We start from the raw sequence: 13,500 nt of genomic DNA on the forward strand, positions 1-13,500 counted from the left end.
ATCATCCTGAGTGAGGTAACTCAGACCGAAAAGGACATGCATGGTATGTGCTCACTTATAATTGGATATTAGCCATAAAATACAGGATAACCATGCTACACTCCATGGACCCAAAGAAGCTAAACAAGAAGAAAAGCCCAAGTGAGGAAATGTGAATCTCACTTACAAGGGGGAATAAAATAGTCACAGGAGGCAGATGGAAGGAGGGATCTGGGTGGGAGAGGGAATGGAGAGGGGAATGGATAAGGTTCAGGATCAGGTATGGAGAGGGACAGGAAAGATGGTCAGATGTTGCTGAAAATGAATGGAAATCTGCAACTAATGGAGATGGGGAGGTGGGGGACATCTCGAGGATACAACAGAGACCTGCAATAGGGGGGAGGCACCTACATATTAATGGGGGTGACCACCGTAGCTGTGACTCTCAGCTCTGGGGATATAGACCCAGAAGAGTAGCTAGGCAGGAACTCCAGTGGATTGATAGGGGCACCAACCCTCCCACAGAACTTTCAACACAAAATGTATCTGGTCTACAGGAAATGTAGAGACAGGGGATGGAGCAGAGACTGAGGAAATGGCCAACCAATAACCAGCTCAAGTTGAGACCCATCCGATGGGTAAGCACCAATCCCTGACACTATTAGTGATACTCTGTTATGCTTGCAGACAGGAGTCTGCATCCCATGGCTGTTCACTGAGAGGCTCCACCCAGCAGCTGACTCAGAGGGATGCAGAGATGCATAGCCAAACAGTGGACAGAGCTTGAGGACTCTTATGGAAGAGTTGGGGGAAGGATTGCAGGCCCCAAAGGAGATTGGAACTCCATAAGAAGGCCAACAGAGTCAACTAATCTGGACCCTTGGCAATCTCAGAGCTTGAACCACCAACCAAAGAGTATACATAAGCTGGACATAGGCCAACTGAACATATGTAACAGATGTGAAGCTTGGTCCTCATGTGGATACCAAACAACTAGAGTGAGGGCGGGGGAGTATCCCAAAAGTTGTTGCCTGTCTGTGGGATATATTCTTAGAGCTGTGCTGCTTTGTCTGACCTCAGTGTGAGAGGATGTGCCTAGCCTGACAGAGACTTGATGTGCTAGGGTGGGGCCATACCCAGCAGACGCCTCTACCTTCTCAAAGGAGAAGCAGGGGAAGGGTTGTGGGAGGAGGTAACCAGGAGGAGGGGCAGTAATCAGAATGTAAAGTCAATGAATAAAAAGGAAAAGAAGGAGAAAGAAAAGGAAGAGGCGCATTGACAGCTTGAATTAGAATTAGGAATGTGAACTAGTTGATATAGTGATTGCCCTAGCATTCACAACGTTCATAAAACAAAGCATGATGGGAAGTGCCTGTAATGCTGCACTAGGGAGGTAGAGGCAGGAAGACCAGGAATTCAAAGTCATCCTCAGCTGTGTAGTGAGTTGGAGTACACCCTGTGATACATGAAACTCTGTCTCAAATACTAAGTGTAGTAACACAACAGCTTAAAGTTTTAATTAGCTATAAGTTAAATGAGTAATCTTATATGGTAGAGCATACTGCATTAACTACAAAATATGACAAGTTTGAACGTAAGTTGAAGTCGTACCCAGGTAGAATACATTGAAAAGAATCACAAGCTGGCAGGAGCTCTCTCCTGTCAGTGGTTTACTGGAACAGTGTCTCTAACAAGTTACCCAGCCCAGCCTCCTACATCCTTGCCATTATGTAGAGAAAATCCCAGTGGGAAGTTTAGCTTTGTATATAGTCAGTGTTTAAGAAATATTTCTTCATATGATTTCTCAGTTCCAGAGTTCCAATCATTTTATGAGCTAAGTCATTAGTGGCTTGTCTCTCTTCCTCAGATTCTAAATCTTTCCCAAATGGACTTGCTTATGAACATAGATCCTGAGACTATAGAGATATTGCTTAACAGAGTCAAGTTCAACCCAGGAAGAAACTAGTTTCATAATCATTCTCTACAAAGATACAGGGCCCTTTTTTTGCCACTAGAAACATACTAGCAATAGAAATGCCTGAACACATTGCTACATTATGTTTGAAAAAAATAAAAGACTGGTAGTGTTGAAATATACAGAAGACCCAGTTCTGTGTCTTCCAATCAGAGCTTTACTTCAAAAAGCAAAGAGCACAGATTAGTCAATCCTTCACAGTGGAAAGGAGCATGATGACTTAGCAACTTGTCCAAGAGTTATTTTAGTTCTCTTGCTCTGTTGTTTCAGCTAATCATTTGACCCCTTGTGACCATCCTTCCCCTGGGGAAATATTTTCAATTTGATCTGAAGTTTTGAAAGCTATTTCACAGAGCAAAAATACTTTTGGTATTTGTGAATTTACAAAATGTTTTTAACCTCTGAGGACAAAAATAAATAAATAGGTTAGAGAAAATTAAAATAAGCCCAAGTGCATGTTTCGAAAGCCCTCAAGTTCAGGAAGAATGTAGGTGGAATAAAACTAATGTCAAACTCGGGCAAGCACCTAGAGAAATCTCTAAAGATGTCAAAAGTGATTTTATATGAATGACTGCGTGCTTGTGTTTCTTTGGTGTTCTTCCAAAACAGAGGGAGAGTTGTAGAAACCATTAAAAAGAAATGTTATCAAAATCCAGTGTTCAGCAAGAACACTTTAGTACAGCAAGTCTTCCTGGACCATCAACAAGCCCACCATCCAATGGTCAAACAATTCCATGTCAATCAAAGAGAAAGTGACCATGCTAGCACAGAAGCCTGAGCAAGGTGGCATGGTGACAGAGGCCTATTATCCCAGCCCTTCAGGGGATGAGTCAGAGGGTCTTGAAGCCAACACCAACCTCAGCTATAGACCCTGGGCTCCACAATGGGACCCTATTGGAAAAGAGATGGGTCAAGGAAAAGGAGAGGCAGAGAAAGGGAAGTGGCAAAGGGAGAAAGGGGTGAAGAGAAGCCAGTGTGGTGCCACGTGCCTGTAATGCTGGAACATGGCGGGCAGAGGTAGGATCAGTAGGTCAAGGGCCTCTTTCACTATAGATCAAGTTTATGAAGAACCTAGAAAACATGAGACCATATCTCTAGAAAGAAATAAAATAAAGAGAAGGGGGAAAGGAAGAGGAACAGGGACAGGAAGGAGGGGTAAATCTGAACCAGACAGAGTCTTGCCTACATGAGCTTACTTTAGGGGATGAAACCAATTAAAAGATGAAAAGCATGGCTGAAACACTCAGAATATAAAAAAATTCAAGTCATAGGAAGGTGTACTCTACTCTTTTTCTCTGTATTGATAGATATAAAACAGCGTGGGTACGAGGCTAAGCACTGCAGGGGAAGGTCCAATTTGACCATTTCTGAGTTCCCTGAGAGACACGCCCAGTTTGGATGGAGGTTGGTATCTAGTTCCAGTTACAACCAAAAGTATCTTTCTAAGGCTCTGCCTCCCCTCCCCAAAAGATACCAAGAGCCATGATTGTGGGTCCTGACAGCACCCATGGGAGGAATCGGGCCAATGCTCCCCCAGCCAAGGTTAATGCCCGCTCATCCAAGGATGAGAAGATCATCTGATCACCTCAGTTAAGTGTGACTATATTATTTTTAATTCAAAGTGGGGAGAGGTTGGAGATCATACCGTGAAAAGGCAAGCCCTTCATAGTCTCCCACCCTAACAAGCCAAATGGCCTTGTGCTAAGGAGCCGGTCCTCACCCCCTCCTCTCTGTTCCCTGCCTGTCACCCAAGACTGTTAAGGAGGATCCACGTTCTCTCCTTTAGTGTTATCTTATTATAGTGCTTTTTAAAATTGTATCCTGATATAGTTAAGACTTCCCCAAAGTTCCAATGTCCTAGAAAGACCGTGAAGCTGACAACTTGGAATCCAGTAGAAATTCAGCAAGGAAGTTACCTATTCAGTAACACAATTAACATTACAAAAGACAGAGCCAACAGCTTTGGGCTAGTCTGCAAAATGTTTACTAGGACAGAAAGGACAGTCTTAACCAAATAAGGGTTTACCATGAGAAAAGTTAGGGAATCCCACTGAGACAGGTTTCTTCATTAGACCCTAAGAATTCAGGCAGAACAATAGAGCATAAATAAATTTTATGCCTCAGCCCAGCCTTTCTTTTTTATATTAACAACAGGGATGAGATGTAACCTCCCCCCCACCCCAGCCCGAAATCAGGCTGATCAGACTTGACAGTTATCACCAGGAGATCATCGGGGGTGGAGCCTACCACCCTATTGTTCTGCCACTCCCACTGCTGCTCCTGCCACCTAGCCAGAGTATACACGTGGTCACCTGCAGCTGGACTCCGAAGATGATTTGGCGGGAATGGGCCCCTACCCCTTCTTTATAACCCGGTGTTTCCAAATATTAAAATTGAGCTTTGATCAGGATCTTGTCTTAGCTCCATCTTTCTCACGCCACCTAGATTCCCTCTTTTCTTCCAGATTCCAAGATGCCTTCCAGGCTCGAACCCGGACATGTGAGCCGCTGGCCTTTATTATATGTAAGTACACTGTAGCTGTCTTCAGACATCCCAGAAGAGGGCATCAGATCTCATTACGGATGATTGTGAGCCATCATGTGGTGCTGGGATTTGAACTCACGACCTTTGGAAGAGCAGTTGGTGCTCTTAACTGCTGAGCCATTTCTCCAGCCCTGAACTCTACTCTTATTCAAAGCCTTCCTATCCCTGAGAGTAGCCTTAGTCCTACATCTAGTTCAGAATCTATAAAGCATTCTAGTCCATAGTTACGTATACCTCCACTGAGATAATTACAAAGACCTCTCTGTTTCCTATATATTCTAGAAATAATGTAAGCAGTATTCTTATCCTTAGGAAGGCAACCTAGGAATTAGAGACAAATGAACATGCCTGAGATGACAGATTTCAGAGCTAGAGGACTCAGATAAATCTAGAGTCACACCGCTGGACCACTTTAATCCTCAGTTTCCCCACATGTAAATTGAGACTACTAGTAGTCTATCTTGTGGTATTGCAGGGACTACGTGAGACAAACAATTGTACTTAGGACAGTCAGGGCACATATGTGGATGTGACCAGCCCTGCCTATACGTGCATTAGTAACTTTTCTCCGTGAGATGGCAAAACACCTGACAGAATCAGTTCCTGGAGGGAAGGGTTTATTTTGCCTCATGGTCTGAGCATAGTCTGTCACGGAAGGAAAGGTATAGAAGTGAGAGAGGCTATTTAGCAAAGACTTCTAGAATCTGGTGCTGTTGCATCCATGGGCAGGAAGCCGAGAAAGATGAACTCTAGTGCCTGACTAGTTTGTCTTTTAGAGTTGTTGTTGTTGTTGTTGTGTTAGGGTTGGGTTAAGGTTAGGGTTGTTGTGTTCATTTTCCTTTTATTCAGTGTAGGATCCCCACCCCCCTGCATGCTGCAACCCACTTTCACGGTGTGTTTTCCCTCTTCTCTTGATCCTTGGTGAAACTTCCTCGCAGAAACACCCAAAGGTGTGTTCCCTAGGAGAACCTATATCTATCCAATCATATTGACCCTAAATATTAACTACCCCAGGAAATGTGTTCATGGAGACATTCCACAGGGAGTTCCTGATTTCCTACTCTCTGCCTGACAGCACTCTGGGACTAGACCCCAATAATGAACAAGGCAGGAAACAACACCCACAGATTTGTACAAATATTACATTCAATTAAATTTTTTATTTGAATTTTTTTTTTTTACTTTTTCCTCTCTCTAACTTCTCCTCCCGGACTCCCTCAACTCTTCACTCCCATCAGAAAAGAGCGGGCCTCCCAGGGACATCAACCAAACGTGGTAAAACAAGCTACAATAAGACCAGGCACACACCATCACATCAAGGCTGGACCAGACATACCAATAGGAGGAAAAGGATACCACCAGTGGGCAAAAACCAAGATTTTAGACTTCATGGCACCTCCCTTCTGAACCAGAACCTAAACTCCATTAATAGAAAGCACATTAAATATTATTTCTATGTCCATGGTACTTTGTACAAAAGAGAACCTAGGAATTTGTGAGGCAACTGTAGTAAGTAGATGAAGAAAGGTGTGCTTGGAAAATGTTGTATTCCTAGGCAAAGAAAACAACAACTAATGTGAAAAAGCCTATTGTATTCTGTTCGGAAGATCTTCTGGAAGCTAGCCGTTTAACATTTCTTAACAAAGTCAGCACATTAGTATTCTAAAATAGAATAGATTACACAGAGTTTCCACCTGAACATACCACATGTTGCTTGTGCGACACAGGAATGTGAAGCAAAAAGTTCATTTCTGGATTGTGGTGTTCAGCCAGGTGAGCCCAGACCACCTTGTGTTCTGGGCCTTTCTGTCCCAGTGTCTGCCAGTTGGAAGCCTTGGTTCTGGCTCCTTGGCCTTAGAAGCCCGGGAAGTAACCACTGGCCAGAGTGACTGCAAGAGGCCAGCAGGCTCTATGCCTCCTAGCTGAGTCTCCAGTCTCTAAGACTTGAGTTACAGCTGGAATACAAGTTCCACCAGCACACCTGGCAATGTAGGATGAGTCTACTTCCCAATAAACAATGATGTTAAAAACATCATTGTTAAAATCCCTGTTTGCAGCCCCATAGGAGGAACAACAATATGAACTAACCAACAAACCCCAGAACTCCCAGGAACTAAACCACCAACCAAAGAGTACAAATGGTGGGACTCATGGCTCCAGCTGCATATGTAGCAGAGGATGGCCTTGTTGGACATCAATGGGAGGAGAGGCCCTCGGTCCTGTAAAGGCTCGATGCCCCAGTGTAGGGGAATGCCAGGACAGAGAAGTGGGAGTGAGTGGGTTGGTGAGCAGGGTGAGAGGAGATGGGATAGGGGGTTTTAGAAGAGGAAACCAGGAAAGAGGATAACATTTGAAACATAAATAAAGAAAATATCTCATACAAATTAAAAAAAAAAAAAAAAGATTAGGAGGCGAGGAGAATTGATTTCTTAATCAAGCCTCGTGGTTTCTTCCCAAGATGAGTGAGTCCAGGACTAGAACAAAAATCATACTAAATTAGCATGCAGAATCCTGGGGTTCACGGCTTAAATGAGAACACAGCTGTGCCTCTACACTGACCAAGGCATGCTGGGTTGCAGGCTGGGAATAGAGATGAGGCCTTTTCAAATGCTTCTAGCTTTTAACTCTGTTATTTATATAATTGAAATAAGCCGTCATAAGTAAAAAGAATCCACTGTACATTTAAAAAAAAACAGAAAAGATTAAAAAAAAACCTTCCCATTAGTTTTCAGTCTAATTGTAAAGATGGATTTAATTCACTGGAAGCAGGTGGAAGCTGTAACTTCAAATAGTTAGGGTAACTTCTTTAACAAGTTTTAAGAACTGTGGAGAAATTTGGAGGGAGCTTGCAGGACACCTGGATTCTAATTTCAACTTATGATAAGTAGATTTTTGAATGCCAACAAAGAAACTAAGTTCTTTGGGCCCCAATGTATGTATCTTGTCAGAAGCCATCCAGAAAAGTCTAAGACATGCAAGTGGGTTTTCTGGAGATGGCTCACCATTTTCCTTGGCCTTTGATGGGTAAGCTCTGAGATGCAAAGTCACCAGAGCCTTCATCCCAGAATTGCTTCTTACTGCTGATATGCCTTGCTTGTCATTATGACATAAGCGAATGATTCCTGGGCATCCGTGACCCCCTTCATGACTACTTCTGATTGTCTGTCTTATGGGTAGAGATCTACCCCATTGCTATCCCACCTATAGACTGGTTATTGGGTTATGACATAGTAAGATCAACAGATCCATACCCATCAGGACAGAATGACTATGTTTAAAATCTGCAAGTGCAAAAAAAAAATCAAGATAGTGGCCAGTGAAAGACAGAGAAGACACTGGCTTCAAAGAGCTTTCGATACAGAGCACTTTCTAAATGTGGCGCTAATAGAACTCTTTTAAAGATTTCAGACAGGTTTTGGATTCAAAACCTTTTTCATTTCTTCTTCCATTTTCTACAGACATTTCACCTAGGAATTCAGCTCTTGGACTGCAGGAAGTGACATTCCAAAGCAATACGTGTATGTTGATACGTTATTTGATGTAATTATTGTAAAAAGTGACCTTCTATACAACCGAATGAACTGAACAAAGTGCTGAGCAGTTGTTTACTTAGCCTCTATATTGTGACTCCTCTCTTTCAAAGAATGCTTACCACGGCAGGGATTGGGCCATCTGGTTTGCTGGTATTGAGGCTGGACTTACAGGTGCCACATGCCATTGCCTATTGGTCTTTTGGCTAGTACAGTGGATATAGCTGCAGCCATTGAGATTTATTGAGATTTACCAAGAAAATACACACAGTGCCATATTTCTCCCATATTCTCTCTATGTGAGCAATGCCACAACCAAAAGCAACATGCGATGGAAAGGAAGGGAATTTCAGTTTACAACTCTCAGGTTGTACTCTACCACTGAGGGAAGTCAAGATAGGAACTCAAGGCAGGAACTGAAGAAGCCATGGAAGAATGCTGCTTCAGGGTTTGCTGTTGCTGATTTGCTTGCTTTGTTCTCTTATACGCCTTCGGACCACCTGCCCAGGGTGGTCTCCCTTCCAATAGGCTGGGCCCTGTACATCCATCACTAAGCAAGAAAATGCCCCTAGAAGCTTACCTACAGACTGACCTTGTGGATTCATGTTCTCACTTGAGGGTTCCTCCTTCAGAAGACCCTAGCTTGTGTCAGAAACTAGCCATCACATATCATCACTTACCTCACAGAATAGACTATGATCCACATTACATAGTGGTGAGCCTTACGTATATGATTTTTAAAGCATTCATAATTTTGTTTTTAATTAATTGATTTACTTTACATCTTGATCACAGCTCCCCCCTCCCATTTCCTCCTAGTCCTCCCCTCTTGCCTCTCCTTCATCCTCCTCTTGTCCCTTTCTCCTTTGAAAAGGGGAGGCCCCCTATGGATATCAACCCACCTTGACATATCAAATTGCAGTAGGACTACACAGTGGCATCTTTTTCTACTGAGCCTAGACATGGCATCCCAGCTAGCGGAAAGGGATCCAAAGGCAGGCAACAGAGTCAGAGACAAGCCATGTTCCTGCTGTTAGGAGTCCCCACAGGAAGACCAAGCTGTACGTTGGTTACCTATGTGCAGAGGGTCTAAGTCCGTCCATGCATGCCCTCAGGTTGGCAATTCAGTCTCTGTGGGCCCCTATGAGCCCAAGCAGTTATAATTTTATATCTGTAAGAAGTTTGATTTTTTTTATGTCATACAATGATAGAAATGCATGGTATTGATTATTAGTACAAGCAATAAAAATTCTCACAGCACAGCCAGCAGGCCTCTCTTCACAGAGATTTCTTTGCTCACCCAATGAAGCCTGCCTAGGAAAAGTTGAGCCAAGGGTTTCTAGCCTTCGCTTCACTGAAGGTGCTCAATCCTGATTATTTTGTTTCCATGGATTATAATGAGTTCTGTGTGCCTCAGAGAGCAGAGCAGAGACTGGCTCTTGATATTCCCACCCCGTTGGGTTGTCAGTTGCTTTCAGAAATCTTTGTTCCTATATTTAAATGTAAATGTTCGCCTTTCCTTCATTGGCTCATTAACTGGCCCTGGTGCAGGTTAACCAGTGACCCCAGAAGAGGTCTCCAGTTGCTCTATAAGAGTGATGAGCAATTCACACCCTGCACCTCGGCCAACAAAAATGTTGTGCCTTTTTACAAGCAGCTGAAGTCCCAGAAGGCCATGTGGTTCATGGCATGATATACATAAAAGAACAATAAAAACTTTTATAGCTCCAAGAAAGCCAACAAGGCCCAGAAGTGCCTGAGGCAGGTAAGCTGGTGTGTCCTCAGGTAACCTCATGCCTGAGCAACCGTCAGGAGGCCAGAGGCACAGTCCGTGCTCTGCAAACTTTAAGACAGTCTTCAAATGGAGACAAGTACATTCAGGTTTTCTGAGGAACCAGGGCAGCTGTTGTTGTCCTGAAGCATGAAAGCTAAAAGAGTTGAATGGACAGCGTGGGTTTTTTTTAGCCTTAAAAAAGCCAAAACTGTACATTCCACTGCCCATCTGTTACAAAAGAGACATACTGATAGAAATCTAATCAAGATGTGTGTATCTGACCACTGACTTCCATCTAATGGAAACGACTTTTGAAAAGGTGCATGCGCCTGCCTGTATGTGTACACAAAGATAAATGTGCACAGCAGTGCTGTCAGGAAGTGGAAATCCTCTCGGAGATTGACCTTTCATCATAGACGAGCCTAGGAGGTCAATACTAACCCGGTGTCACATGTGTAGCACCCACAGTTTGGAAAGACTGCAGTGGAGGAGGAGGAAGTGGGGGAGAATCATTCCCACTACCAATCATTTATAGCATATACTCACTGAAACTATGAAGTTTGTACAACTCTGTGTGTGTGTGTGTGTGTGTGTGTGTATGTCTATGTGTGTGTGTCTGTGTGTGTGTCTATGTGTATGTGTGTGTCTGTGTGTGTCTATGTGTGTATGTGTGTCTGTGTGTGTCTATATGTGTGTGTGTCTGTGTGTGTGTCGATGTGTGTGTGTATGTGTGTGTCTGTATGTGTCTGTGTGTCTCTGTGTGTGTCTGTGTGTGTCTATGTGTGTGTGTGTCTGTATGTGTCTATGTGTGTGTGTGTGTGTCTGTGTGTGTGTCTCTGTGTGTGTCTGTGTGTGTGTGTGGTATACTACCAATCTGTGAGCTCTGTCTGAGGTATTATTTACTAACCCTCACCCTTTGTTTTTGCCTTTTACTATGAATAGTTATTTTTCTTGTTGCTATGACAAAATACCTCCCAGCAGCAACTTGAGGGAGAAAGGATTAACCTGGCCTCACTGTTTCAGAGAGCTGGAGGTCCACTCTACTGGAAAGGCAAGGTAGGGTGTTGACTTCACGGCAATGAGCTGTAGCCACTATTGAGATCATTGTGGTCCAGGAAGCAGGGAGATAGAGCCAAACCAGGATCTTCCTATCACCTCCATAGGCCGACTCCCAAGGGCCCCACTACTGCCATCCAGGCTCAACTTATAGGCTCCATAGCCCCCAAACTGCTACATCAGCTGGAGAACAAGCACCCAAAACTCAAGACTGTAGGGCAGTTCAGATTCAAAGCACACACACACACACACACACAATACATATATTGAATATATATACATATATATGACATACATATTTATTCTTTTCCATGCTAAATGTTAGGATAATCCCCATCCAAAATATAATTCCCTTCCAATTCTCTTTAGAGTTTTAAATTTTCTTGATCATATAAACAGATACCACTATCTGTTTAACCGTGTACACTGGCTGGTTGCCTGAAATGCTAGCTGGATTTCAAAAAGATGTAGATTTCTTCAGAACAGAAAGATGTGATGTCCAGAGACCTTTCAGGGAAGACAAAGTCATCTAAATGGATTCAAAACTACCCTGGCAGCCTGTGAATAAAAGGGCCAGTGTCTGAGCCCCCACCAGTTGTACCCCTGAACCATACAGAGCAGCAGTGTCTAGGCAGCTCTGGCTTAATCACCTAACAGCACCCATTGTTCCATCCAGATACACTTTGTGTTAATGAATCCACAGATTCCTGGCTTTTTCTAATGATCTCAGTTGGGATATTTTCTCCAGCAATCTTCCTCTGTTCTTTTTTCTTTCTTCCTTTCTTTCTTCCTTTCTTTCTTTCTTTCTTCCTTTCTTTCTTCCTTTCTTTCTTTCTTTCTTTTTTTTTATTCTAGGCCTTGCCTGTGAGAATTTCTATGCCAGAGGAAAATATGTTTTTGATTTTACAAAGAAACATTACCTAAATTAATGTTTTCTTAGTAACAATGTCTTCATATTACAGACCACCTTTCCATCCTTGGGGAAAAAGGAAAGCAACAAAACACGTGCTAAGATCACCTTCATCTACCGCAGGAAGCCTTCCCTTTCTCCATCCAAACCTGCCACCTCTCCACTGCCAAAAGTAATTCCCACAGTCCCGTGGGCTTTCCCTCCAGCTCTTTAATTTTCAAAGTCTGGCTTAGCAACCATAATTTAACTTGGGATTTGTGGAGATCAGACTCTAAGCGGATATGGAATTTTTTTTTAAATAGAGATACTTGCTTTTATAATTCATGCAATGTTCTTAAGTAACTTCACCGATGAGGCTGCTAGACAACCATTAGTTGATCACAAGTGATACTGAATTAATGTGTATTCTATTAATTACATTGTACACAGAATCATGTATTCAGAGTAGCCCTGTCCAATAGAAACATAATATGCATTCTTATATTTTCACATAGCCACATCCAAAAGTAAAAAGAAATTGAAATCAACATCTTATTTAACTTAAACTGGTATTATTTCAACCTGTTCTCAATATATGATATTACTAATGAGATACTTTGCATTCTTTACAAAATCTCATACTTGTAGCACATCCCATGACCTGCTAGCAGCTTATCTAGTGCTCAGTGCAACCAGGTATGGAGACCAGTGCGCACCTGTGGAGGAGCTGAGTGTCCAAAGAGAGTATCCACACCTTAAACTGTAAGTCTGCTTCAAAAAAAAAAAAACCCAAAATACTGTATTTTTACTGAACCATGGTATTTATACTGATAGAGAACACTATGGTAAATCAATACATGTTTAAAAGGAGTAGTGTTCAACGAAATAAGCATTTCAATCTCTTCAACTGTTAGTCATTTTTATGTGTTAGGGATTTTGTAATATGCTAATTATTTTTAAATACATCATGTTTCGCCCATGGTTCTCTTGTCCTGAAGAAGCAGCAGAGGCGGGAGAGATTGCTCAGTGGTTAAGAGACTTGCTGTGCAGTCCTGAAGACTGTGGTGTGGGTTCCAGCACCCACATAACAAACTACCTCTCCAGCACATCATACCTGGAACCCCTGTCTCCCAGGAGGAGAGAGGCAGGAGGGTCACTGGGGCTTACCAGCAAGGAGCCTAGCAGAGAAAATGTGAGCCCAGCTTCCAGAAAGATCCTACCACAAGAAGTAGGTATGCAAACACTCTTGCAACATAAACATTCAAAAAGGACAGTAACTGGGGGGCTGGAGAGATGGCTCAGAAGGTTAAGAGAACTGACTGCTCTCCCAAAGGTTCTAAGTTCAAATCCCAGCAACTGCATGGTGGCTCACAACCACCCATAATGAGATCTGGCACCCCGCTTCTGGTGTGTCAGAACACAGCTACAGTGTACTAACATATAATTAAGAAAATAAATCTTTTTTTTTTTAAGGCAGTAACCGGAAGTCCCCATTCTGCGCTACGGTGCTAACATCCTCCTTCTACTGCTCTCTCGACTGTGGATGTGATGAGCTGCTTCAAGTTCCTGCCGCCTTGAATTCCCTGCTTTGATGGGCTGGAACCTGGAACCTTTCTCCTGCAAGATGTCCCAGCAACGGGAAGGAGATTAAAACACAAGGGAGAGTGGTATTTTTCTGTACCCGGCTCATTTCATTTCACAGCAGCACCCACACTACAGAAAACGACAGTTTTATTATTTTATATGACCTAGT

Source organism: Mus caroli, chromosome 16 (genome assembly GCF_900094665.2).
Source record: "Mus caroli chromosome 16, CAROLI_EIJ_v1.1, whole genome shotgun sequence".
In the NCBI taxonomy this organism is placed as follows: Eukaryota; Metazoa; Chordata; class Mammalia; order Rodentia; family Muridae; genus Mus; species Mus caroli.